This window comes from Acomys minous, assembly GCF_964271855.1.
Source record: "Acomys minous genome assembly, chromosome: 2".
Classification (NCBI taxonomy): Eukaryota; Metazoa; Chordata; class Mammalia; order Rodentia; family Muridae; genus Acomys; species Acomys minous.
This window is the reverse complement of record NC_140484.1, coordinates 123844725-123871557: the sequence shown is the minus strand read 5'-3', so window position 1 is coordinate 123871557 and position 26833 is coordinate 123844725. Positions and strand designations below refer to the sequence as shown.

The window sequence follows — 26833 nt, the reverse complement described above, 5'->3', positions numbered from 1 at the left end:
AGTTCTCATTTTTAAATATAATTAAACATTTAAAGGGAAAACCGAACAAGAGAAAAGAGAAATTCTAAGAACACTCTTTTAGATATTTTGTGAATTTGAATTAACAATTACTTAAATAAATTAGAGACCAACATAAAAACTGGGGTTTGACGTGCAAACAAGAGAATTAGAGTTTATCATCAAGAGATTCTTTTTTAGAGGCCTGAGTTACGCTCTTGAAAATTTCAAAGGCAAAAGTTGGTGGGTGGGTCGATGTTTTTAAATTTTAGGTATAAAATATACTATTTAAGCTTCTTTTATACTGCTAGAATTTAAAACAAAGACATAGAGGAAAAATAAAAATAGATCAGTGCTATAAATTATAAGCTTCACAGTAAGGCTTGGCATTCAATTATGGATTCACTCAATGCCAGCTGCATAGCTTTGGGCACATTGCCTTAGTTTCCACATATATAAAAGAAGCAAAATAATAACACTTTTTCTCATTGATTGGTTGCTAGGAGCAAGTGGAATAACCTACCTAAAGTTTTAGCACTTGACATAGAATCCACTGAGTACTTAATCCATGCCAGCTTGTTATAATTTGTTCTTATATATGAAGATTTTAATTCAGAAAAAATATAGGTATTACTTAAGGATAACTGCTCATATCCTATAGAAAATATACAGAGATCCAAACTATCTTTAGTATTCCTTATCTCTCAAATCACCTTGCTCAGTACTGCAGTGTCCTTTTTCAATCATGTCTATGGCTCCATTAGTGGTCAGGGAAAAAATGTCTATCAAGCCAACAGCAGCAGAGTATTGATGCTCCTGTTGGGTTGCCTTGTCCAACTTCAATGTGAGGGCTTTTGCCTTGTGTTGCATTTTGTTTTGCTATCTTTGGTTGTTGTTTCTTGGAGGTTCTTTCCTGAAGGAAGTAAGAGGTGGGGTGATCTGGGGAAGAGGGTAGATTGGGGGCGCTGGAAGGAATGGAGGGATGAGAAAATATGGTCTGGATATATTCTGCGAGAGAAGACACTACTTTAAATAGAGTGAGTAAGTCATTTCTTTTAGTTATGTAGCTTAGATCATGAGTGGAGAAGGACAGCTAAGCAAAAGTATTCATATTTTAAAACCCCAGACTGTCACATAGCATGTGTAATATTTACACCTTCTTCCAGTAAGTTCCAGAACAGTTCTGATAATTGACACTCTATACATCTGGGCTTAAGGTAACTTACAATGTTGGAGAAATCAAATTACTACCAAGAATGCTAATTTCATCAGACTCATGATCTCTGACCTCAACTGGAGCTTCACCCCTGCAAAGATCCTGAATCTTCCACCGCAGCTCTTCTCTCTCATTAAATGAGCTTCTTTTAACTTATTATATAACTTCCAGCTCCCACACTTTTACAAAGACCCACATGTATGCTTCTATGGAAATCTTGGCCCTTTGATTTTGAAAAATGAAGTCTCACTTTTTCTAAAACCGTAACTAGATGATTAAGGGTCCTAAAATGAGCATTGCCAGGTATACAAAACTAGTAGATACCAAAATTGGCAGTAATTAACTGTCACTGCTCTTTGAATACATATTTTAAAATGTCCTTCTGACATGTGCTGTTTTCTTTTATTTTTAAGACCTTAATGTAATGTATTCATTCAACATATTTTGATCACATTCACCACCTAGTCCTCTTCATAGCTTATTCCAAATCTATCCCCATCGCCCTCTCTCTTGCAATTTCATGTCACCTTTTTATATTTTACTTTTTAATAATCAGCTGGGCATAGGAGAACATGCTTTTACTTCCAGAACTCGGAAGGCAGAGAGAGGCAGGCAGATCTCTGAGTTCAAGGCCAGCCTAGTCGACATTGTGAGTAACAAGCAGGATGCCAGGGATAAGAAGAGAGACTCTGCTAAAAAAAAATCCACTGAGTTCAGTTTTTATTGTTCATATACTCATGGATAGCCATGGTTTACCTACCAGTAAATAAACCCTTAAAGAAAACAGACTCTCCCTTCCACCCCCCACCCCCTAGAAACCATCAACTGTCAAATAACTCCTCAATCAACTGGGGGTGGGAGTTCTTCAGCCCATTCCTCCTGTATGCTAAAATGTTAGCTCTATGGAAAGGTGGAGGGGAGTATAGTAGAGCATCAGTGATGTGAAGGGAAGGAACGCTTAAGTAAGAAGAGGAGTAGGAGGATAAGGCAGAGACAGTGGTGGAGAAAGGGATGAGTAACCTTCAGGTTGTTGCAAATGCCATATAAAAGCCTAGTGTCATAAATGCTTCCTAAATATATGAAGAATTTTTACTTGTATACTGGGAACATTCATATTTATGACATCCATATTTCCCTAATTAATGGTTTAAATATATACTTCTGTTCAGGATACAAGGTGCTATTTGTAGGCATAAAATTTAACAACTACTTATGTTTCTGATTCAAAGCTTTTATTTTATTAATATTTTATGGTTTATTTATTTATTTATTTTGGTTTTTTATTATTTTATAAGATTTTAATTTACAAATTAAAAAGCTACATGATTTACTTTTTCTCCTTTTTCTCCTCTTTTTTCGCATCACTCTTCTCCTTGTCTTTCCTCTCCTTCTTGCTCTCCTCCTTTGTCTGCCTCTCCTTCTCTGCATCGCGGTTGGCAATCTTGTCGTTGATGAGGTTGTGCAAGGCGACCACAGAATGGATCAGGGAGGCCAAGTAGACCACCACCATCTGGTCATTAGTCTTCAGGTAGAAGGCCTTGACGAACTCCTGCAGGCTGGCATCCGGAAGCAGGTTGAAGACATCCTGCAGCTGGTAGATGATCTGGTGGCTGATGGTCAGCTTCCCGCTGGCCACCTTCTCCAGGCAGCTCCTGATATCCAGGAGCTTCGAGTTCAGACCCTTCAAACGATGGACCTGATTTGTGATCCACTGGGAGAGAGTCCTTGATGTCTCTCAACAAGTGCTCCACGCCAACCTCCTCGGCTTCCTCTGCTCCGATTTCACTAGTCACATGCTCGAAAGTTTTTGATGTTGGTGCTCCATCATCACGAACTTCTTCCACTGAAATGTATGCTTCGGAGGGATGTCCCAGGTCCTTTGGCTTCACGTCAATAACAACCAGCACAGAGTTGGGGCAGTATCTTTTCATGAGTTCATTGATGGTGATATCATTCTTGTGCAGTTTGGGGCCTGTGTGGTACCACCCAACTATTCTTTCTCTGGCATTGATACATGTTTTCCAAATAATCATGGTCTAAAAACCAGACAGAATCATCTTTGTCGTCTTCATCAAAAGGTACTGCGAAACTGTTGGATACATCAAGTACTTTGTTTTGCCACGATCCCAAAAGCACACCAACAACCCGCTTCTGGTTTCCAACTTTGCCAATTCGGTTGAAATGATCCACAACACTGAGCAGCACCAGGGGGTGGACCACCACCTTCTGTACCAACAGCTCCGGCACCGCGACACAGCCCGCCCGCCGGCCCGGCCGGTTTATTTATTTTTATTCATGTGGTTGTGTGAATGAGGTGTGAAAGAAGTCAATAAGAGGGTATCACAATACCAGGAGCTGGAGTTACAAGTGGTTATGACCTGCCCAACATAAGAACTGGGATCCAAACCTGGGTCCTCTGCAAAAGCAGTAAGAAATCTTACTCCTGATTCACCACTATAACCCACATTATTTTTTAATGATAGGAGAAAAGCTAACAATATCATGTTTCTTTCATAAGAAGGTTTGTCTGTGTTGTTTTAAACAAAAGTCAATTTGTATTCCTTGGTGTGAAAAAATCATCATTATCAAAATAAATAATAAAAGCCTACAAATCTGTAATGTATTGATTATATCACAATATAAGCTGTTGAATGAAGTTCACAGGCTGTGGGACACTATGTTTCAGGAACTATTAGAAACAGCAATATTAGGAGGGGATTTTGTTGAAGCTTAGGAATTCAGCTTCAACTACCAATCTAAGATCATTATATATAGATCGTAATACAGAATCTCACAGACATTCACAAATTATAAGTATTGTTTTCCTCAATAATTATTTCCATGATGTCAATCAAATTTATATGAAAATGTAAAAAATGATTCACCTTAATAATTGTGTCCATCTTCTAGTGCTTTCTTATTTTCTTTGAATGTATGAAATCTAATATCATGACTTAGAAACCATAGCATTATAACACTTTAAAATCTTCAGTCTAAAATACTATTGGATTTAAAATACTGTAATTATTTTTCTTTTTAAAAATATATTTTATTAATTTATTCATATTACATCTCAATTGTTATCCCATCCCTTGTATCCTCCCATTCCTCCCTCCCTCCCATTTTCCCCTTACTCCCCTCCCCTATGACTGTGACTGAAGGGAACCTCCTCCTCCTGTATATGCTCATAGGGTATCAAGTCTCTTCTTGGTAGCCTGCTATCCTTCCTCTGAGTGCCACCAGGCTCCCCATCCAGGGGATGTTGTCAAATGTAATTCCTTTTCAAAAAAATTTTAAAAAATCAAAGGAGAAAGACCACAGAAACAGCTGCCATTGTTTTTGCCATTATAGCACTCATGACTTTCTTACTAAACTTAACTGAGAAGTTTTCCATAACATCGACATTTACTTCTTATTAATCAAAGTTCCAGATTTGGGTAACACACAATATGTACATCTTTTTCTTCTGCACCTATTTCATTATAACCACAGCTAAAATCTTACTCAGGAGAACCATCCATCACAAAATGCATGAGGAGCACTCCTATGTTATTATATCTTTTGACTTTAATCTCTATCTAACAGGTTCTAACTTCATCAAAAAAAATCTGCTTCACCCTTATGAAGACAACTAGGCACTTTTGTCTGCCTGGTTTTCCTAAGTTTTCTGCCCCCTTTGGACATCTTTTTTCTTCTTAAGGCAGCTTGAACTTCAAGGCTGTGTATTCAAACTATTAACTCACCCGCATCTGATTGCGTTCCATGCAGTCCCTCGGCAGCACCTGCTCAGTAAAGTCTACCAGTCTGAGCAGTACGCTGCTTTTCCACATCTGCAGTTTTGTTTCCTTGGTTTCAGTTTCTCAATACCAACCGTGGTTTGAAATATTATGTGGAAAAGTTACAAGCTAAACACCCAACATTTTAAAACACTCTTCTGAGTAGATATAGGTAATGAGATAGCACAGTACCTTGGCTCACTTCTAGCCCAGGGTGTGAGTCATCACTTCATATGGTACATCAGCCCTGTGTAGGCCATACACCCATTAGTCACTAACTAGACACTGTGATTCTGAGAAAAGATGGAAGACTTCGTTTTCTGTCTTATCCCCCTTCACATACCTCATCTTGGGAGTGTGCCACATTCATTCTACACTGATTTTTTTTATTAATTCCTTATGCATTGTATTGTCTGAGTTTTATTCCCATTACTTTATGGAGATTTTACCAACAAAAGCTAATAGTGAAATTGATATTTTCGAATCTCTAACTAATAGACTTACTTTAGATGCAATGTCCTTAAAACTGTGCTCTTGTGCTTCCAAAAAAAAAAAAAAAGCACAAAGTGGATAATAGGACAGTTTCTAAGCCTTATACGCTTATGCTGGCTACAAACCTGAATCTCTCCAAATTAATACTTATTTTTGTTGTGAGATATAGTATTTCAGTCTAAAATAATCAAGAAAAATTCCAATCTTATGTAGTTGGGTTATCATAAGTTGTGAATTGGGAAAAAGGTAAGCGATTATCTGTTGCTTCCATGCTGAATGTAGGAAACACTTGATTTGTAGACTACATGTAGTCCAGCTGCCCACTCTTCTCTTCCTTCTAGAGATTTCATCACCCGCTGACTAGTAAACAGTGGCCACAGGATATTCTGGACATCCCAGAAGTCAAGATGCTCAAACGTCCCATGAGATGAAGAACAGTAACTTCATGAGGTACAAGGAATATCCGTTTTTCTTAAAATTTGACACCATTAAGAATTATGGCATAAACATACCTGGTAGAGACAAGAAATGCCATTCTAGAGATCATGATAATTTATCAAAATTTAACTTTTCAAGATGCTAGTTGCAACAAGATACACAAATGTACTCTATATCCCTAAACTTATAACACATGTTCTCTTACTTAATATGGAGTTTGCCTATTTCTGAAGATGAAAGAAGTAATTACTCTAGGTGGGATTCCAAGATGGCGGCATCCAGTGTATACAGAGTAGAGGGAGCAGAGGATCAGAGACTGTAAAACTTACTGAAGGGTACAACCAGGAGCACTAGCTCCACCCCCAACGCCATCACTGCCAGATGTACCCTGGGCGCAGGAGTAACAAACTTCAAGTATCCTGCACCTTTCCAAATACTGGAGTGAGTGCAATCAGCACTGAAACCTGGGACCCTCAAGAACACAATCTGGATCCAAGATATAGCTTTCTGGCCGTCAAGCTGCTGCCCTACTCTGCTGCTGATGCCTCTGAGGAGACCAAGCAGTCAGAGGACTCCTTTTGAATCCTGGATCTTAGGGGACAGATCTCAAACAGAAAACCACAACCAAACAGACAAATGAAATGAATAAAGATGCTCAAGACATGAAAACAGAATTAGAATCAATTAAGAAAACACAAACCAAGAAAACCTTGGAAATGGAAAACTTAGAGAAGACATCAGGAATTATAGAGATGCCACCAACAATATTCAAGAAATTGAGGAGAGAATCTTAGGTGATAAAAACACAATTGAAGAAACTGATACATCTCTCAAAGAAAATATTAAAACAGAAAAATTTGTGACACAAAACATCCAAGAAATCAAATATATCATGAAAAGATATAACCTAAGAATAATTGGAATCGATGAAAAAAAAAAGATGCCAGGTTCCAAGGACTAGAAAGGGTTTTCAAGAAAATCACAGAAGAAAATGTCCCCAACATAAAGAAAGAGATACCCTTGAACATACAAGAGGCCTTATAAGAGAACACCAAATAGACTAGACCTGAAAAGAAATTCCTCCTGCCACATAGTAAGCAAAACACTAAATCTACAGAACAAAGAACAGATATTAAAAGCAGCAGGGGGAAAAGGCCTAGTAACATATAAAGGCAGACCCATCACCTCACTTCTCAACAAAGACCATGAAAGGCAGAAGGCTTATGTCATGCAGACATATAGACCACAGATGCCAACCCAAATTATTTTATCCAGCAAAAGTTTTGATCACCATAGATGAAGAAAGCAAGCTATGCCATGAAAAAAACAAATTCAAACAACATCTATACACAAACCCAGCCCTATAGAAAATACTATAAGGAAAAAGCCAACTGCACCCAGGAAAATATGGGAGAGAGATAATTTCACAACAGCAAAACAAAACAGAAACAAACAACAAAAAAGAACAAACAACAACCAGACACAGCCACACACTATCACCAGCAACTCCATAGTAATAAAAACAGCATGGTACTGGCATAGAAATAGGTTAGTTGATCAACATAACAGTATTGAAGTCCCAGAAATAAATTCAGACACCTATGGAAACTTGATTTTTGACAAAGAAGCCAAAATCATACAATGGAAAAAGGATAGTATCTTCAATAAATGGTGCTGGTCTCACATTTTAAAATGCCATATTCTGTATGTCTCTGACCTTTTTGAAAAACTTATCTATTTTAACTTCTCTTTCTATAGAATCATTTCTATACATTGCACCTAAGATGTATAGTATATTCTTGTAGAAAAAATGCAAATAGATCCATATTTATCACTGTGCAAAAAGCTCAAGTCCATGTGGATTAAAGACCTCACCATAAAGCCAGACACACTAAATCTGCTGGAAGAAAAAGTGAGGAAGAGCCTTGCTCGTTGGCACAGAAACAACTTTCTGAACAGAACACCAATAGCTCAGGGTATAAGTACAACAACTAATAAATGGGACCCCATGAAACTGAAAAGCTTCTGTAAGGCAAAGGTCACTGTCAACAGAACAAAGCAAAAGCCTAGATATTGGGAAAATCTCTTCACCAACCCTACATCCAATAAAGGGCTGGTTTGTTTAACCATTTCCCCAGTTTTATTTGGGCCCCTACAAAGGTGTTATTCATCCCAAATCAGGCAGAAGGAACCTTAGCGAATAACAACCTATTTCCTTTAAAGGGGGTCGGGTAGATTTTTGGTTACTTTCTTCAGCTATCAAGGGTTATTTTCAATGGGAGTTGGATATAAGTTATTATTGGTCTTATTTAGAGAGAAAACAAGGTTGGACTCAGGGACGTCCCTCTTTTCCTTTATTTCTCATTCTTAGGTTTGGAGATAGGGGTTGAAAGAAAGAAGGGGGAATATAGAAATATATAGGGAAGATAGAACAAAAAGTAGATTAGTGAATCTACTCCTCAACTTAATGTCTTGATTGTCACTCACAAGGTTATTTTTAATTCACTGTTAGAGATTTTTGTATATAGATGCAAAATATGTTTAATTATAGATACAGTGGTATAGAATTCAAACTTAAGATTATTCTTCACACACATTACATATATTTCTACTTTAATATGAGGTATTGTACCCATACAACTCAATTATAATAAAAGGTTTACTTCCAATACTTTGAAAGTGCTATTGCAGGATTTTTAAGATAAATAAGTTATACAAGTTAATTGTTAGTTGATCAAATCATGGTTATATCAATTACTAGTCTGTTTTTATCACAAGAATATACATCTTAGGTGCAACAGATAGATATGATTCTATAGAAAGAGAAGTTAAAATAGATAAATTCTTCAAAAAGCTCAGAGACATACAGAATATGGCATCTTAAAATGTTTTTATTATTTTAAAGATTCACTGACAATGAGACAGATTAACTCCTGGCAACACCCAGCCTACCTCAAAGAGGATGACAAGCATCAAAAAATCTCCTCATGGAGATGGCTTCAAATGTGGCAAACAAGCCACTGGGCAAAATGTCCTTGTTTCTACACAGATAGAATTCTGCCTAAAAAGGGGAAAGCCTGGATGCAGGCAGAGTCAACGGCCAAACCCTGCCAAGACACGGTAACCAAGTCCTCGATAGTTCCTGCCATTACAAATCTGTCTGTCAGATGTATTGGGTCAAAAGGTTGAATATGATGCTCCAATGTTATAGAGAGTTTTGGGTGACTATCAGGTAGCAAACTGTCTCTATCATCTTCTCATTTGGAAAGCTACTAACCTGAACTACCAGTATAGCCAAGTAATCAATTTTTTCCTTCTCAAGTCTCTGATGGGGTTGAAGACCAAATATTTTAGCTTTATAACTAAGCTTAGTTGTTTAGGCGTTAAGATGTATTTAGGTCTAGATATATGTTTTGGGTTGATAATGATGAGATATGAAAGATATTGATTTACATTCAGAATTTTAGACACACCAAGATAGAAAAACTGTTTTCTTCACAGAAGCCAAATGCAAGCAGCCAAAACACTAAGAATGTAACATTTATATAATTCCTGAACCATGGTTCTTCTTGGTATAGGTAGTTTATTTTATATATGTGTACTAATATAAATGTACATGTAAAAAAATAAAAAAGTGTTTTATAAAAAAAAGAAAAAACAAAACAAATACTATTGTTCAAAAATAAAGCAATCATTTCTACTCTAAAAAGAAATAAAATTTAACAATACCTTCTACATAGAAAAACCAATAAAGCCCTTTGTTCTAGAAAAAGACAATAATATAGATAAAATTCTTACAGAGCAATAAAGGCAAAAAGGAAGACATATACCTTGGGACTAGGAAAAATAAAGCACAAACACAAAACAACCCATTAATAAGAGAATTGTTTTTATGTCATCCTAAATTACCTACAAGCTAGCACCTACAGGTAGAAAGTAGCTGTTCTATAAAAAAATAAAAAATAAAAAAAAGAAGTCTAGCTTTTAAATGCAAGTTGTACACTGGTTGGTATGATCATAGGCAAATTGAATAAACACTGTAAGATGCACTTTTCTTCTATTGTAAAATGAAAATTAAAACACCTATATACACAGTACATTGAGAAGTACTGCTTATGCCACCATCATCACTGAGGTTAGCATTTCCGTCTCCCCATTATTAATATTTGCTATTTTGGTGAAATTTTGAGATTTTTTGCAACGATTTACAACATTCATCACATTTCAAAATAGAAATCTTTAATAACATAGCATGTGAGGCTTGGGGGCTGAGGAGCAGCGTCAGGGTTAAGGATGTCCAAATTACAAGACTTTTTTCTGAGGACTAGCTTTCACACTACCGATGGCACCAGGAAAGCTTCCAAAGCAGATAAACTATCAACAGCCCTACTCAGTTATGATGCTCTGAATCCCAATGATCAGATATGGCAAGATGACCCTCATGACACAGTAGTGGCACACATAACTTGGCAGTAGCCAACAGCTCTCTAATTGAACTGAATATCTATTCAACAAGAAAGAATAAATCATGGATTCTAGTGGAAGCCTAGCCATCAAGCCAGGATCAGTAAAGTGATAGATGTCGGAGGAGAATATACAACCATCACTTTACTAAACTAAATACCTAACTACATTGTAAGTATTTGTCCTCTTATTCACAAATAAATCCATACTCCACACCAAGTAAAATTATTTTTTCAACAGAGACCATTACAGAAAACCACAACTAATCAAAATACAGAGTGGTAGAACCCAGTACAAATGGAAAAAACTAAAACACAACTCCTGTCCCTAATTTATGGGAAAGGGAGCAGAAAGATCCTAAAAGTAGAAAAGTCAGGAATTTTCCCCTAAATTGTAGTTTCTAAAAAAAACGTCAGAAGCAACACACATAAAGTCTCAGCAACATGATCACCTAACTATGAGCTGAAGAAGGACATGTTAACACTGTGTGTGGGGAGGGAGTGACTGTCTGGGAGGCCTTGATCATACACAGAGAATTATAGGTGACTAAGGAATGTGGAAAGCTGAGAACTTAGTCTTTCTTAGGGAAGAGCTCAATAGTTATCCAATATCAAATAGTCAACCGTGTATATATACATACAATATTATTATACAGACTGAGTGAGTTATATTTATGTACTTAGGAATATACAATATATGTGTATGGAAATATATATATACATAAATAGATGTACCAATAATTAATTTAAAAGAAGCTATTAATGTGAAAGAGAGTAAGGAGGGATAAATAGAGTTTGGAGGGAATAAAAGGAAGGGAAATATAGTATAATTATATATAATCTCAAGATTTATAAGAATTTATATAACTATGTATAGCATCAGTATACCTGTAAACACATGCATTACACTCAATAGCTGACCTGAATCTGTGATGTAGAAAATCTGTGTTGTATTGGTACTTTCTGAGCAACAATCTGTTTCCAGACACATCCTTTAAATTACCTCACACACTCAGTAAGTCTTATACACTTTATGAAACTAAACTAAAGAACCAAAACTAAGCCATTTATAAAATGAGACACAAGCTGAGAGTTGCAAAACTCTTTACTAGCCTGAAAAGCTAGGCCACCAACCACAGAATCAGCCAGCCATGGGACATAGAAAGGCATCTGAAGTCTGTGTTTGAAATACTTGACATATAATGACTTTTCTATACATTCTCAAAGTAAATGGCATTAAAACTTCCCCTTTTTTGTATCGGATTAGTACCACAGTAACAATTAAAACATAGGCAAAATGGGAAACTATATAATCTTTTCCTCTCAGAATTCAATCAGCTAAGACAAGGAATTTGCATAATGCAAGGCCCCCCAAGCACCTTTTTCCCTCCAGATCACATTCCTAAAGCTGGAAGGAAGTGAATAATTGCCTCGACTTCATTGCATTTTGTCTATAAAGCCACCATCTGCCTTTAAATATGCAGAAAGAACAGTGTTTCTTATTCCATAGTGAAAGTCATTCAGAACTACATCAGGGCTCTTTTGTCTCTGCTGGTTCTCTTATCTTCTCTATACATTGGGCATAAGTTTCCTTTGGAACCATGTAATTGGTATAGCATTCTCTTCTAAATTTTGATTTAAGCTTTTCTAAAACATTTTCAAAACTTTAGCTCAATCAAAATATATGCAGAGGGAATGGAATGGCCCTTCCATGCCATAGAGCATTCTGTGTAAACAAATTGTTATATACCAGAAACTACAGAAATAAAAATTAGTTGGTAAAGTATCTTCATAGTTAGTGGCATAATCTCCACTCAAATTATTTTTAAAATCCCCAGTATATATAATATGATGGTCATCTATTGTCTTAGACAGATCAGGTCTATGCTTAGTGTCAACAAATTGTCACAGAATAGAATTTTAACAATACAAAATTCTGCAGTTGTAGACAGATTTTCTACTGTCTGGGAAAAACATAAATGTGCCCATTATATCTTAATGCTTTATATCCTGTGCACATTTGAGCATATAAAAAACATACTGGTTAATTTACTTCACAAAGACCATAAACTTTTTCCCCATAGCTACTTCAAATCCAAATGCACAGTCCACTGACACCTGACCCCAGGCAATGACCAGATCTGTTATCCTTGGTAACAGTTGCTGCAGCTTGCCTTCACTTGAGGGAATTTTAGACACATGAGTCTAGTGCAGCTTTTTATAGAATAGATGCTGATAGTTTCCGCTGAAACCAGAGTACTCAGATACAAGATAATAATACAGGCAACTGAGTTGACTTAAGTGAAAAAAAAAACCCTATAAAACTTTACAGAGGAACATAGGAGATGTACAGATATATCATAGTCTTATATAGAATAAAATATCCATCATGCCTATCTCATATGTTTAATGAAATCTGATGTAGAACTGTGAAACTATTGGATGGAGTCACTTTTAACTTATAGAATTTATACAAGTTAAGAAGAATAATTTATAGTAATTACAAAAAAAGTTTTTTTAAAAAAGATAGGGAGATGGCTCCATTGATAAAGCACTTTCTAAGCAAGCATCAAGAACGGAGTCTGCAACAGTAATTAATACAGCATGGTATTGGCATAAAAATAGGCTGATTGATCAATGGAATTGAAGACCCCATAATAAATCCATACACCTATGGAGACTTGATTTTTGACAAAGAAACCAATTCTGCACAGTGGTAAAAGGATGGCTTCTTCAAAAATGGTGCTGGTCTCACTGGATGTCTACATGTAGAAAAACGGGAGTAGATCTATATTTATCACCACGCATAAAAGAAAACCAGAGACTCTAAATCTGTTAGAAGAAAAAGTGTGGGCAAGAGCCTTAAACTCATTGACACAGGAGACAACTTCTTGAACAGAACACCAATAGCCAAGGCTCTCAAGTCAACAATTAATAAATTTGACCTCATGAAACTAAATTTCTTTGTAATACAAAGGACACTGTCAACAGAACAAAATGATAGCCTACAGACTGATAAAAGTCCTTCACCAACTCTACATCATAAAAAGAGCTAATATCCAAAATATATAAAGAATTCAAGGAATTAAACACCACCAAACCAAATATCTCAATTAAGAAATACGGTTCAGAGCTAAACAGAGAATTCTCAACAGAGGAATATTGAATGGCAGAGAAACACTTAAAGAAATGCTCAGCATCATTGGTCATCAGAGAAATTCAAAACAAAACAACTCTGAGATTCCATCTTACACCTACCAGAATGGGTAAGATCAAACATTCAAGTGACAGCACATGCTGGTGAGAATGTGGAGAAAGGGAAACACTCCTTCATTGCTGGTGGGAGTGCAAACTTGTATAACCGCTTTGGAAATCAATCTGGCACTTTCTCAGAAAATTGGAAATAGTGCTACCTCAAGACCCAGCTATACCACTCCCTGGCATATACTTGAAAGATTATCCACCATTCAACAAGGACATTAGCTCAGTTATGTTCATAGCAACCTTATACATAATACGAAACAACCTAGATAACTCAGTTGAAGAATGGATAAAGAAACTATGGTACATTTACACTATGGGATACTACTCAGCTCTTTTTTTTTCTCCTTTATTAATTTATTCTTGTTATATCTCAATGGTTATCCCATCCCTTGTATCCTCCCATTCTTCCCTCCCTCCCATTTTCCCCTTATTCCCCTCCCCTATGACTGTTCCTGAGGGGGATTACCTCACCCTGTATATGTTCATAGGGTATCAAGTCTCTTCTTGGTAACCTGCTGTCCTTCCTCTCAGTGCCACCAGGTCTCCCCCTCCAGGGGACATGGTCAAAGGTGAGGCACCAGAGTATGTGAGAAAGTAATATCCAACTCTCCACTCTACTGTGGAGAGTGTTCTGTCCATTGTCTAGGTCTGGGTAGGGGTTTAAGGTTTACCGCCTGTATTGTCCTTGGCTGGTGCCTTAGTTTGAGCGGGACCCCTGGGCCCCAATCTGCCTATCATAATGTTCTACTTGTAGGCTTCTAGGACCCTCTGGATCCATCTACTTTGCCATTCTCCCATGATTCTCTCATCTAGAGTCCCACTAGAATGTCCTCCCCTCTGTCTCAGTTTCCTGGTAAGTGAAGGCTTGAAATTTGTAGGCAAATGGATGGAATTAGAAATGATCATCCTGAGTGAGATAACCCAGACCCAGAAAGACACACATGGTATATAATCACATATAATTGGATATTAGCCCAACATGGATATCCTCTGTGAGTCTTCGCTTAGTGTGGGATTGAGATAGGTGCTGGGCCTCACTATTGGACTCTAGGTGAGAGTTATATGGATGAATGGTGAGACAGAAGGACCCAGATGGTCCAGGAACCACACAAGAAGACCATCAATGCTGGCAGATCTGGACCCACGAGGGCCGGCACAAACTGCTGTACCAACCAAGGACAATGCATGCAGAAAACCTAGACCTCATATTCAGATCTAGCCAATGGACAGTGCATTCTCCACGGTTGTGTGGAGAGCAGGGACTGCCTCTGAAATGAACTCTGGTTCCCCTTATTTGGCTTCTTCCTCTTGCTGGAGAGGCCTGGTGGCACTCAGAGGAAGAGGATGAGGAAGCCGGCTATCTGGATGAGACCTCATAGTCTGTGATCATATGGTGGGGGAGGAGGTGCTCTTCTGTCACAAGTCTAGGGGAGGAGAATAGGGTGAAAGAGAGGAGAAGAATAGGAAGATATAAGTGATGCATAACAATTTAGATGTAATCTGAATAAATTATTTTTTAAAAAAGAATGGAGTCTGAACTCCACACCTCAAACTGATGTAAGAGCAGGCCTGTTGCCACCTATAATTTCAGCCCTCTGCAGGCAGAGGCAGGAATCAATTACCTGAGCCACCTACTCAGTTTACCCAGTCAACAGCTAGATCTGGGTTTGCCTCAATAAATAGTGAACAGTCATCTACAAAAACATTAAATGACATCAGGTCTCTACACATACCTGTGCCACAGACACCTGTAAACATATACACATATCACACTTTGAGATATAGAAAAGTAGTCTATGAAAAGGGCTTTGCCAGCTGAGATCAGATGTTAGAGGAAGAGGGCTCCCTATCTAAGGACTAAGAGTTGGAGGGAGAGAGGATGAAAGAGGGAGGAGGGTGAGATCAGGAGGCAATGAGGGAGGGGGCTACAATCAGGATGTGAAGAGTTCAAACTGCTGAACAATCAGATAACTTATAATGGTAATCCAACTACATGGCAATAACTCTGAGACAAGCTGAGACATGAATGTCTGTGCAAAGACAAGGCTTCTTATTGGTTACAGAATTCCTGTGACTTATCATAAATACTATTCTTCTTATTGCATGAATAAAGATTTACAGATGGATGTCTTTCTTCTGCTCATACAAAAAGCAGAGAACCAGCCTTAACTGTTCTGTACATCCCTCATACTTCCTATATTTATAATTTTAGGACTGTATAATGCTTGTGAGAATTTATATGTTTTTCAGAACAAAAGAAGTGGACACTGATACTGGATCAGGCCTGACAGGATTCATTCCTCTCAGCACGCTGTACACTGACATTCTGCATCCTTCATGTTCCAGTACCAAGTGTGTCAGTTGCTGTTCCTCATGAGAACAGGACAGCTCCTAGGACAGCTTTGAAGAAGGCTTCTGATCCCAATTGGTCCAGCATTTTAGACTGTCTCACAGAGGACATCCATTAAGCCTGAAATTTTTCAACAACTAGAAACTGGACCACAAATACTATCCCTAGCTTGTTTATCCACTTTTCCCCAATTTTATTTGGGCCCTACAAAAGTATTATTTGTCCCAAACCAGCTGGAAGAAGCCTTAACAGAATGATGCCCCATTTCTCTTATGGGGGTTGGGTAGGTTTTTGGTTGTTTTCTTGGGCTATAGGTGTTTATTTTCACTGGGCGTTGGTCATAAATTATTATTGGTCTTATTCAGAGAGAAAATGAGGTTGGACTCAGGGATGTCTCTCTTTTCCTTTATCTCTCTTTCTTAGGTATGGAGATAGAGGCTGATAAGTAAGAAAAGGGAGTATAGAAAGATATAGGGATGATAGGACAAAAAATAGATGACCAAATCTACTCCTCAACTTAAGGCTTTAATTGCTACTCACAAATAAGGCTATTTTTAATTCATTGGTTAAAATTTTGTATACTGATGCAAGATAAGTTTAATTTTGATACATTGATGTAGAATTCAAATGTAAGATTATTCTTCACACACAATATATGTACTTCTACTCTAACATAAGGTATTGTACCCATACAACACAACACAATTATAATACAAGGTTTACTTCCAATACATTGAAAGTGCTATTCAGGCTGTTTATGGCAATGAGGTAGGGCAATTTAATTGTACTTGATTAAATCATGGTCATGTCAATTACTATTCTATTTTTATCACAAGAATATACATCGTAGGTTTAAAAGATAGATATGATTCTATGGATAAATAAGGCAAAATAGATAAGGTCTTCAAAAACTCAGAGACCTACAGAATATGGCATTTAAAGATGTTTTTATTACTTTAATGACTCTTTGGCAATAAATCAGGTTAACTTCTGGCAACACTCAACCTACCTCAAAGAAGATGAAAAGCATCAAAGAACCTCCTTATGGAGATGGTTTCAAATGTGGCAAACCAGCCACTGCACAAATTGCCCTCATTTTGGCCACAGACAGAATTCTTCCTAAAAATGGGCAACCTTAAATACAGGCAGAGTTGACGGGCAAACTCTGCTGAGAAAGGGTAAGTAAATCCTCAATAGTTACTGCCTCACAAATATATCTAACAGATATACTTGGCCAGAAGGCTGAAGATGATGCTCCAGTGTTATAGAGAGTTTTGGGTGATTGTTCAGGCATCATACTATATCTGTCATTTTTCCACATTGGAAGCTGCTAACCTGCACTTCTGTTTCACTCAGGTAATTAATTTTATTCCTTCTCAAGTCTCTGATGTGGGTGAAGACCAGATAGTTTAAGTTTTACAATTAAGCTTAATTGTTCAAGGGTTAAGTTGTTTTTAGGTCTAGATATATATTTTAAGTTGATAGAAATGAGATAGGATAATGTTCTACTTGTAGGTTTCTAGGACCCTCTGGATCCTTCTACTTTGCTATTCTCCCATGCTTCTCTCATCTAGAGTCCCAATAGGATGTCCTTCCCTCTGTCCCACTTTCCTGGTAAGTGAAGGCTTTCGTGGGACATGCCCCTTGGGCTAGTATGCAGATATAAGTGAGTATATACCCTTTGAGTCTTTCTGCTTCTGGGTTAACTCACTCATTATGATCATTTCTAGCTCAATACATTTGCCCACAAATTTCGGGAATTCCTTGTTTTTAATAGCTGAGTAGTAAGGCACCAGCCAAGGACAATACAGGCAGTAAACTTTAAACCCTTACCCAGATCTAGCCACAATTGAGTGGAGAGTTTGGTATGACTTTCACACAAACTCTGGTGCCTCATATTTGACCATGTCCCCTGGAGGGGGAGACCTGGTGCCACTCAGAGGAAGGATAGCAGGTTACCAAGAAGAGACTTGATACCCTATGAGCATATACAGGGGGAGGAAATCCCTCTCAGGAACAGTCATAGGGGAGGGGAATAAAGGGAAAATGGGAGGGAGGGAAGAATGGGAGGATACAAGGGATGGGATAACCATTGAGATGTAACAAGAATAAATTAATAAAAAATTTTTAAAAAAAAGCTAGGTGCCATTGAACAATACATCCCTCAGATGTGTTTCTTGCAAAAAAAGAAAAAAGAAAGAAAGAAAGAAAGAAAGAAAGAAAGAAAGAAAGAAATGAGATATGATAGATACTGTTTTACATTCACAATTTATTATTTATTTATTTATTTATTTATTTATTTATTGGAGCCCCAGCACCTTAATTTTTTCAATTTTTATTTTTTAAATAATTAATTCAGATTACATCCCAATTGTTATCCCCTCACTCGTATCATCCTGTTTTCTCTTCCCTCCCTCTTTCATCATATTCCCCTACCACACCCAGACCTGTGACAGAAGGGGACCTCCTCCTCTACCATATAATCACAGCCTATCAGGTCTCATCCAGACAGCCTGCCTCCCCTTCCTCTGAGTGCCACCAAGGGGGAGTGGCCAAATAGGTTGTACTGAATATGAGGTCTAGGTTACTGTATGCATTCTCCTTGGTTAGTACAGCAGTGTGTTCAGGCCGTTCTGGGTCCAGATCTATCATTCAGAATTTCAGATGCATCAAGATAGGAATGAGATTTCTTCAAGGTTGCCAAAGGCAAATATCCAAAACACTATGAATGAACGTAATGTTTATATAATTCCTGGTTGTTTTGTGGTTCTTCTTGCTGTATGTGTTTTATTGTATATATGTGTAATAATATAAATGTATGCTTAAAAAAGAAAAATAATAACAAAAAAGAAAAGGGCTTTGCCAGTTCAGATATTAAATCTTTAATGCTGTAGCAACAAAACAGATATAAAGCTATGCCAATGGGAAAAAGTTATAAAAGAGAGCAAAGTGTTTGTCAGAACTAAATATATGATGCATGTCACATTCCACGCAAGTGAAAAATATTGTCAAGTCAGTAAATTTTTAAAGAAATTACTCCGTTATTAAGTAATGTCAAGAGTCCCACTTTACACAGCTAAGCATAGATTCAGGTGGCTTTGTTTATAAATGTGACTAGTTAGATAAAAATTTGAAATTAATATTTGAAAACAATTTATAATCTTGGTAATAGAGAATACTTTTTAAATGTTTTTAAAAACAGAAACCAGAATAACTACTGAGAATTAAAAAGTTAAAAGTTTTTAATTATATATGAAATTAAGAAAAATAAGTCAAAATTAAAATATATCAGAAGAAAGTATCTCTCAAACATATAGTAATCAAAATGTTCTAAAATATAAATCTATACAAATGAATTAAATAGGATATATTAGAAAAGAAAAGAACAGTTCTTTTTTTAAAGACAAAAAATTTACATGGGTAGACATGGCAATAAAAAAATTACCAATCCCAATCAACCTCAATTTAAACCAAAATGTGTAAAAAAGTACTAAGACCATTTCTCACACTTAATTTTTTTAAATACTAAAAAAGTCCATATTGGTGAGAAATGCATAAAAATGAGACTGTTACATGTAGTTCTGGCAGGATACATCACAGAGACTTATGAAAGAATGATACAACAGCATCTTTTAATTTATTTTTTATTAATTTATTTAGATTATATCTCAATTGTTGTCCCCTCACTTGTATCCTCCCATTCCTCCCTCCCTCTCTCTTTCACCCTATTGCCCTCCCCTAGGTCTGTGATAGAAGGTATCTCCACAGCCTATCAAGTCTCATCCTGGTAGCCTGCTTATCCTTTCTCTGAGTGCCACCAGGCCTCCCCACCATGGGGAGGTGGTCAAATATGGAGCACCAGAGTTCATGTCTGAGTCAGTCCCTGCTCTCCACACAACTGTAGAGAATATCCTTACCATTGGCTAGATCTGAATATGGGTTCAATGTTCACTGCATGTATTGTCCTTGGTTGGTGGAATGGTTAAGCAGACCCCGAGGATCAGATCCACCTGTCATGATATTCTTCTTGTGGGTTTCTAGGACCCTCTGGGTCCTTCTATTTCCCCATTCTCCCATATTTCTATCATCTAGAGTCCCAGTAGGAAGTCCCCACATCTATTCCTGGTAAGTGAAGACTTTCATGAGACATTCCTTCCAGTTATAAGTGAATATATACCATGTGAGTCATTCTGGGTGTGGGTTAACTCACTTAGGATGATCATTTCTAGTTCCATCCATTTGCCTGTAAATTTCAGGATTTCCTTGTTTTTAATAGCTGAGGAATATTCCATAGTGTAAATGTACCACAATTTCTTTATCCATTCTTTGACTGAGGGACATCTAGGTTATTTCCAGGTTCTGGCTATTATGAATAAGGCAGCTATGAACATGGTTGAGCATATGTCCCTGTTGTGTGGTGGAGCATCTTCTAGATATATTCCAAGGAGTGGAATAGCTGAATCTTGAGGTAGGCCTATTCCCAGTTTTCTGAGAAAGCTCCAGACTGATTTCCAAAGTGATTGTACAAGTTTGCACTCCCACCAGCAATGAAGGAGTGTTCTCCTTTCTCCACATCTTCTCCAGCATTTACTGTCATCTGAGTTTTTTATCTTAGCAATTCTGATGAGTGTAAGATGAAATATCAGAGTTGTTTTGATTTGCATTTCTCTGATGACTAAGGATGTTGAGCATTTCTTTAAGTGTTTCTCAGCCATTCGATGTTCTGCTATTGAGAATTCTCTGTTTAATTCTGAGCCCCATTTCTTAATTGGGCTATTTGGTTTGGTGGATTTTAATTTATTGAGCTCTTTATATATTTTGGATATTAGAACTTTGTCAAGTGTAGGGTTAGTGAAGATCTTTTTCTACATCATCTTTTAAATTTAAGAAGAAACACGGTGTTCTAGTTTGTTTCCTGATGCTACAAAAAACACCATGACCCAGAACAACTTGGGGAGGAGAAGGTTACTTTGGTTTACACATCTTGATCACAGTTTGTCTTTAAGGGGAGTCAGGACAGGAAATCAAGCAGGAGCAGAGGTATGAGTCATGGAGGAGAGCTTCTTACTGGATGGCTCCCTCTGATTTGTTCAGTTAGCTTTATTAGACAGCCTGGACTCACCTGCCTAGAGACTGCACCATGTAGTACAGGCTGGACCTCCCTGCATCACAAGGAGATGCCTCTCAGTATGCCCACAGATCAGCCTGATGGAGGCAATTTCCCAAGTGAAGTTTCCTCTTCCCAATGATGTCAAGTTGACAACCATGATCAACCATTACACAAGGCGGAGGGGCATGTTGGCCTTATTTGGCTCTGATAAATATGCTTAGTGAGATATATGCCTTTCAGCACAGAACCATAAGCTTAAAGGTTTCCAAGGCAATATTGTTTTTAACAACAGGACATTATATAAGCAGTGTGACTGCTCAGTAGTTAGAGAAGTGATTGGACAAGTTGTTGCTTACCTTTATAGCAAAGTCGTAGGCAGCTGAGAGAAGGCTGTGTACTGACTGATAGGAAAAACTTCCTGACACATTTGAGTAAATGTAAGATAGCACAATAACATGATATTTAGGTTGGTCACCTCAGTTCGTATTTCAGTACATTTCATAAAGAGCCAGTAAATAAAGCAGACAGGATTTGAATGCACTGATTTAGGCACTTACATCAACAGGAAAAGCTAACACTAGAAATGTTGAAGTGGACGACCAGCCACCGACTTTCACATTGTTGCTTATCTAGAAGCAGTGGGCTATAATCTAATTTAAATATATTTTCATTTTCCTATTCAAAACTATCATGGACAGTGAATACTTATAAGTTCATGAAAGCATAAATTCATTAATATCTGCTATACAATTTAAAATTTCCTTAATTGTGACTCTATATATGAGTATAAAAACTAGTGAGTAGTCATTTGTTAGTGAAGTAAACCTTAACTTACAAAAGAGCTTGTAGGTCACAATTATGCTTAATACAGAGATGGCCAAGGTGTTTTAAAGCATCCAACAAATGGGAAAGGAGGAAGTCAAATTATCCCTATTTGCAGATTATATGATAGTGTACATAAATGACCCCCTATTTAAATTTTTAAAATTGCTATTTCTTGACTTTGAAATAACACACACACACACACACACACACACACACACACACACACACACACAGATGTGTGTGTGTTTTGTTCCTTATGATAATATGACTAGGAGGTTGTATAAGCCATAAGAGGTGAGGAAATCTTTAAAGTCATGTTCATTCAAGTGAGCACCTTCAGTGACCACTATTACCAAGAATTGAGTCAGCTGACCACAAAATGAAGCCTCTAAACATGTAAGGCAGACCAAAATCTTTTATTACATTGATTATATCAGATAATTGCTAGGGTAGTGAAAACCAAATAATACAGTATTTGTGCTATTTATAAAATTACTTGTTACTGTGTCAGAATCTTTGGCACAATTGTAATAGTAGAGTAGTAGCTATCTCGTTTTCTGGTTTCATTACTGAAATATGCTACTTATTAGTGATACTGTTTTTGTTCTTGAGTGCAAATAAACAGTCTCTATCACACTAAGAAATTTTGTTTATTCTTGTTTTGCCACAGCAATTTAAGAAACCAGCCATTGATTACTGCCCTCAAATGCTCGCTTTGCAAAATCTATAGATGATCATGAAATTTTTTCCTTTACTATCTTTAAAGAGCAGTCCTAAAGACAAGAACTTCCAATGTTAAAGTCTTTATGTTCATGGTTGAAATTTTAATATGCTTTTTTTCTATGTTGATTTTTATATAAGTTAATATATAACTTTCTTTTTTTTCCCCCTTTCCACCTCCTTTCTGTAAACCCTACGCTTCCAAGTTAAGGCTTACAACACTTTTGGAAATCAAGTTTGAAAAGTCAATTTTGTAACCTCTTGGAATAGTTTAAACTACAGAATATTTATCTGTACTTAAAATGTAGCATGAAAATAACCCATTAAACCATCTGTGAATGGGGTCTTTTGGGAAATAAAATTACCCCTTCAAATAATCACTGATAGAAAGTAAAAGAGGTAAAAATATACTTTTCCAAGAAATACATACAAGCTATAAAACACCATATAAAAGCGCATGGAAAAATTCATAATCCTTCCAGCTATATAGCTGGGAGTTACTTAAGTTTTCCTCCTCAGAATTCATTTAAAATTTTTTTAAGTAACAAAAGCTCCACATAACATTTCTTCTGAGGACTTGAACCATACCTATACATTAGTCTATATATTGTCCTATTTCCTCTAGTTTCAAGATCACCAAGTGCACACATAAAGGCTGATTAAGGAGTGCCCCCTTTTTTTTTTTTTTTTTGCCAACTCTCTCAGCTTGCTTGAGGGTTTTTATTTTATGTTTGTTATTGTTCCTTTGGAGTATTTTCTTTGGTCTTCAAGACATATTGATCAGATAGTAACATGACCATTCAGCTTTCAATAAGCAAACTACCAAAAGGTTATTCATCTTTTTTTCCGAAGGGAAAAAATATCCTTAGTTTAAATATGCTGATTTGTAAATAGTATTTAAGAGAATTTTTAAAGATTTATTTTTTATTTTTATTTTTAATATATGTAGGTGTGTATGTCTGTATTTACATGTATTTACATGGTATGTACATGTGAGTACAGGTGTCCATGGAGAACAGATGTTTTAGAGCTCTAGCGCTAGACTGCCAGACAGTTATAAGCCAGCCGGTATGCGTGCATGGGCCCTCTGGAAGAGCAGAAAGTACTCTTAACCAGTGAGCCATCTCTCTAGTCCCTGAAGTGAAATTTTAATCCACTATGAGAGCCTATCTTTTCATTGGATGCACTATTTACAGTTACTTCTAACAATACACGATGGGATTTTTTTTTAAATTAAAAACAAAGTCGTTTAGCCGGGCATGCTGGCACACGCCTTTAACCCCAGCACTCAGGAGGCAGAGGCAGGAGGATCTCTGTAAGTTCAAGGCCAGCCTGGTCTACAACGTGAGTCCAGGACAGCCAGGGCTACACAAAGAAACCCTGTCTTGAAAAACAAACAAACAAACAAAATCTCCAAAAAAAAGCGTTGTTTGGAGCTGGCTGTGACCACGATGGGTGACCCGTGGCAGCAGTTCGGCAGGCATGGCGCTAGAGTAATAGCTGAGCACTCACATTTTCATCCACTAGCATTAGGCAAAGGGCGCGCTAACTGGGAGTGGCAGATAGAATTTATTTTCCTGTTATACTTACAACCTTTACATTTGTTTTCTTCTTCTTCTTCATTTCTGGCTCCCTGATTTTGTAAAGTGTCATACTCCATGACAGTACGGTACCCTATAACATACGCATTCAACTGTAAGCTTCCACTCTTCATAACATTTAAAGTTAGCTATTTTTTATTCACTTCGTTGCATAACTAATATTTCGCTGACATAACTTAAGGTTGGTATCCCTGTTTACATTTTAACTTCTGATGAGTTAAATTGTAAGAACGGGCTTTTATGCCTACCACACATTTCTGAAAACTTCAATTCAATTTCAAATGTTTCAACGATTTTAGGAAGTGTCCTCAAATTTATCAATGTTGAAGTAAAGTGAAACTTTGTTACTAGAATTTAGTTGTGCTTATTCCAACAATAATAATGCAGCTGACTGTAGAGAAGAATCTTCCAAACAGCTTCCCTTGAGCTTTTTAGTCCACACTCACATTCACACAGGTTCTCTGTTTGTGCCTTTTAAGTTTTATGTCAGTTAGTATTTTCATTTGTACAAAAAGAGGCAATATAAATAATTATGCATATCCAATCCTCTAAGCCGAGTCTACAATGTAGCAAATCATCACAAGAGTATATTACGGTAATTCTGGTTGAGTTTTGTTTGATGGTCAGGCAGTATTTTATCATAGAAATAGTAAAATGTCTCCAGTTTTTCATGTTGTAAAACTACTGAAAGGATGGATGCCTTTCCCAACCTGAAACATAACTCAGGGAGGAAAAAAAGCCTTTAACACTAATTCCCACAGAATCACATTATTACTTACTTGCTTAAATCATAAAAGTGAGGCGTAGAATCCCACAAGTATTAAGTTCAACTAGTTATGTGAATATATGTAAAAGAAATTTTAAAAGAAATTGAAAATTAAAACTAGATGCAGTTTACACCATGTGCAATTTACCAAGAGACCAGCCGGAAGGAGGCAGCCTCTACTAAGGAACTGAACCAGGATTCAGGTGGGCGGCTGAGATGCATCCATGGATGCTCTGGCCTAACAGCTCTCACTAGTGCCTTCGGAGCATCTGGCAGCACATGTCCTACCAAATATGCCAGCAACTAGGACATGAATGTTTTCTAAATTGCACACATTTCATGCCAAGAAGAAAGCAAATTGTACCCAATCCTGCAAAATAAAATAAAAAAAAGAATGAAACATTATTTTCAAAGGCTTCAATGGATAGAGTTCTCCAAAGATAAATAAATGTGCATTGAGTAGAATCATTTTATTGTGAGATACTTGGCTCTTTCAGAAATTCATTGGTTTCAAATGATGAAGTCCTGTTTCCATCTCATTTGACTACATAGTACGTAGCATCTCCTTTGGAAATCACGTGTGGCTGGAGATCTCTTTGCTACAAGTGATAGAAAACCTCTGCTCCTCACTGCATCTCTTTCCTTTTAACAGTCTTTTTGTGTGCAGTGTATGCCTGTGTGCTGGTGCATGGGAGGGCCAGGGCTTAACGTGTGGTCTCTTCCTCTGTCACTCTCCACTTTCTTTTTTTTTTTAAGATAGGATGTCTCACTGAACCTGGAGATTGCTCTCTTGACTAGGCTAGCTGACCAGCAAGCCCTGAGGATTTAGCTGTCTCCACCCTATTAGTGTTTAGAGACAGGCATACGCTTCAATGCTTGGACTTTTATATCCATGCTGGGGATGCAAACTCAGGTTTTCATACTTCTGTGACTAATACATTAGCCACTGGACCTATCTTCCCATTAACTCTACCACGTTGGCATGTATTCTCCCAAAGGATTCACAGCCTAGTAGATTAAGACAGCCATCAGCACATGAACACTGTAACATTTTACTCTTGGCAAAATAATTAATCACTCTGGTTCTCAGTTCCTAGATGCCCAATATAGACACAATGGAAGAAGAAAAATACTTGAGTTATTATGTTTGACGCAAGATGGATATATAACTCAGTTGAAAGCAATCCTCAATGAATATCAGCTATGAAGGTGATATATAAATATTATTAGAATATAAGGGTCTTTCTTTTTTATAGTGAGGAGCAAGTCTGGGCTTATTTTCTTTCAAACGAGCAAATATTTTGCAGCTGCATAAGCTTCTAACTCTCATACCATCAGAAATCTTGGTTTTGTACATTTCAGTTGAGACAGTGATGGCCTTTGGTAGCTCACTGTTCCAATCTAGCTATAGGGAAGTCTCTGAGTGAATCTAACACTGCTCTCAAGGACAGTAGGTGCCATTCTCTGTGGGTATAGAGCTGGCAGTGCTTACTGAGAAGCTTTCTGCTCTAGTTTTTAAGGTATATGGTCTGAAAGCCAACTATAAAGCAGCAGGAGAGGATGTCAGAGGTAAGCCAGACTGAAGTGTCAAGAGGAAGAAGAGTCAAGTGAAGCCAAGGCAGACAAAGGGTAAGCCCTAAAATTATCCCCCTGGGGATCATTCTCCAGCATAAGAACTAGGAATGTGAGCATATACAGAGGGAGGAAATCCCCCTCAGGAGGGGGGGAGTAAGGGGAAAATGGGAGGGAGGGAAGAATTGGAGGATACAATGGATGGGATAACCATTGAGATATAACAAGAATAAATTAATAAAA

The 26833-nt window shown here is 37.2% G+C and overlaps 1 protein-coding gene and 1 pseudogene across 11 annotated transcripts in view; both read right to left on the bottom strand.

The window, feature by feature from the left end:
- DLG2 (discs large MAGUK scaffold protein 2) overlaps positions 1-26833 on the bottom strand; it is a gene marked incomplete at its 3' end in the record, with an annotated part of 1901401 nt that overhangs the window by 1393421 nt on the left and 481147 nt on the right. The gene's annotated exons all lie outside the window — the stretch shown is intronic.
- On the bottom strand, positions 2477-3493 carry LOC311591871 (26S proteasome non-ATPase regulatory subunit 7-like; annotated as a pseudogene). The gene has a single exon. The product of its transcript is annotated as a 26S proteasome non-ATPase regulatory subunit 7-like (transcript).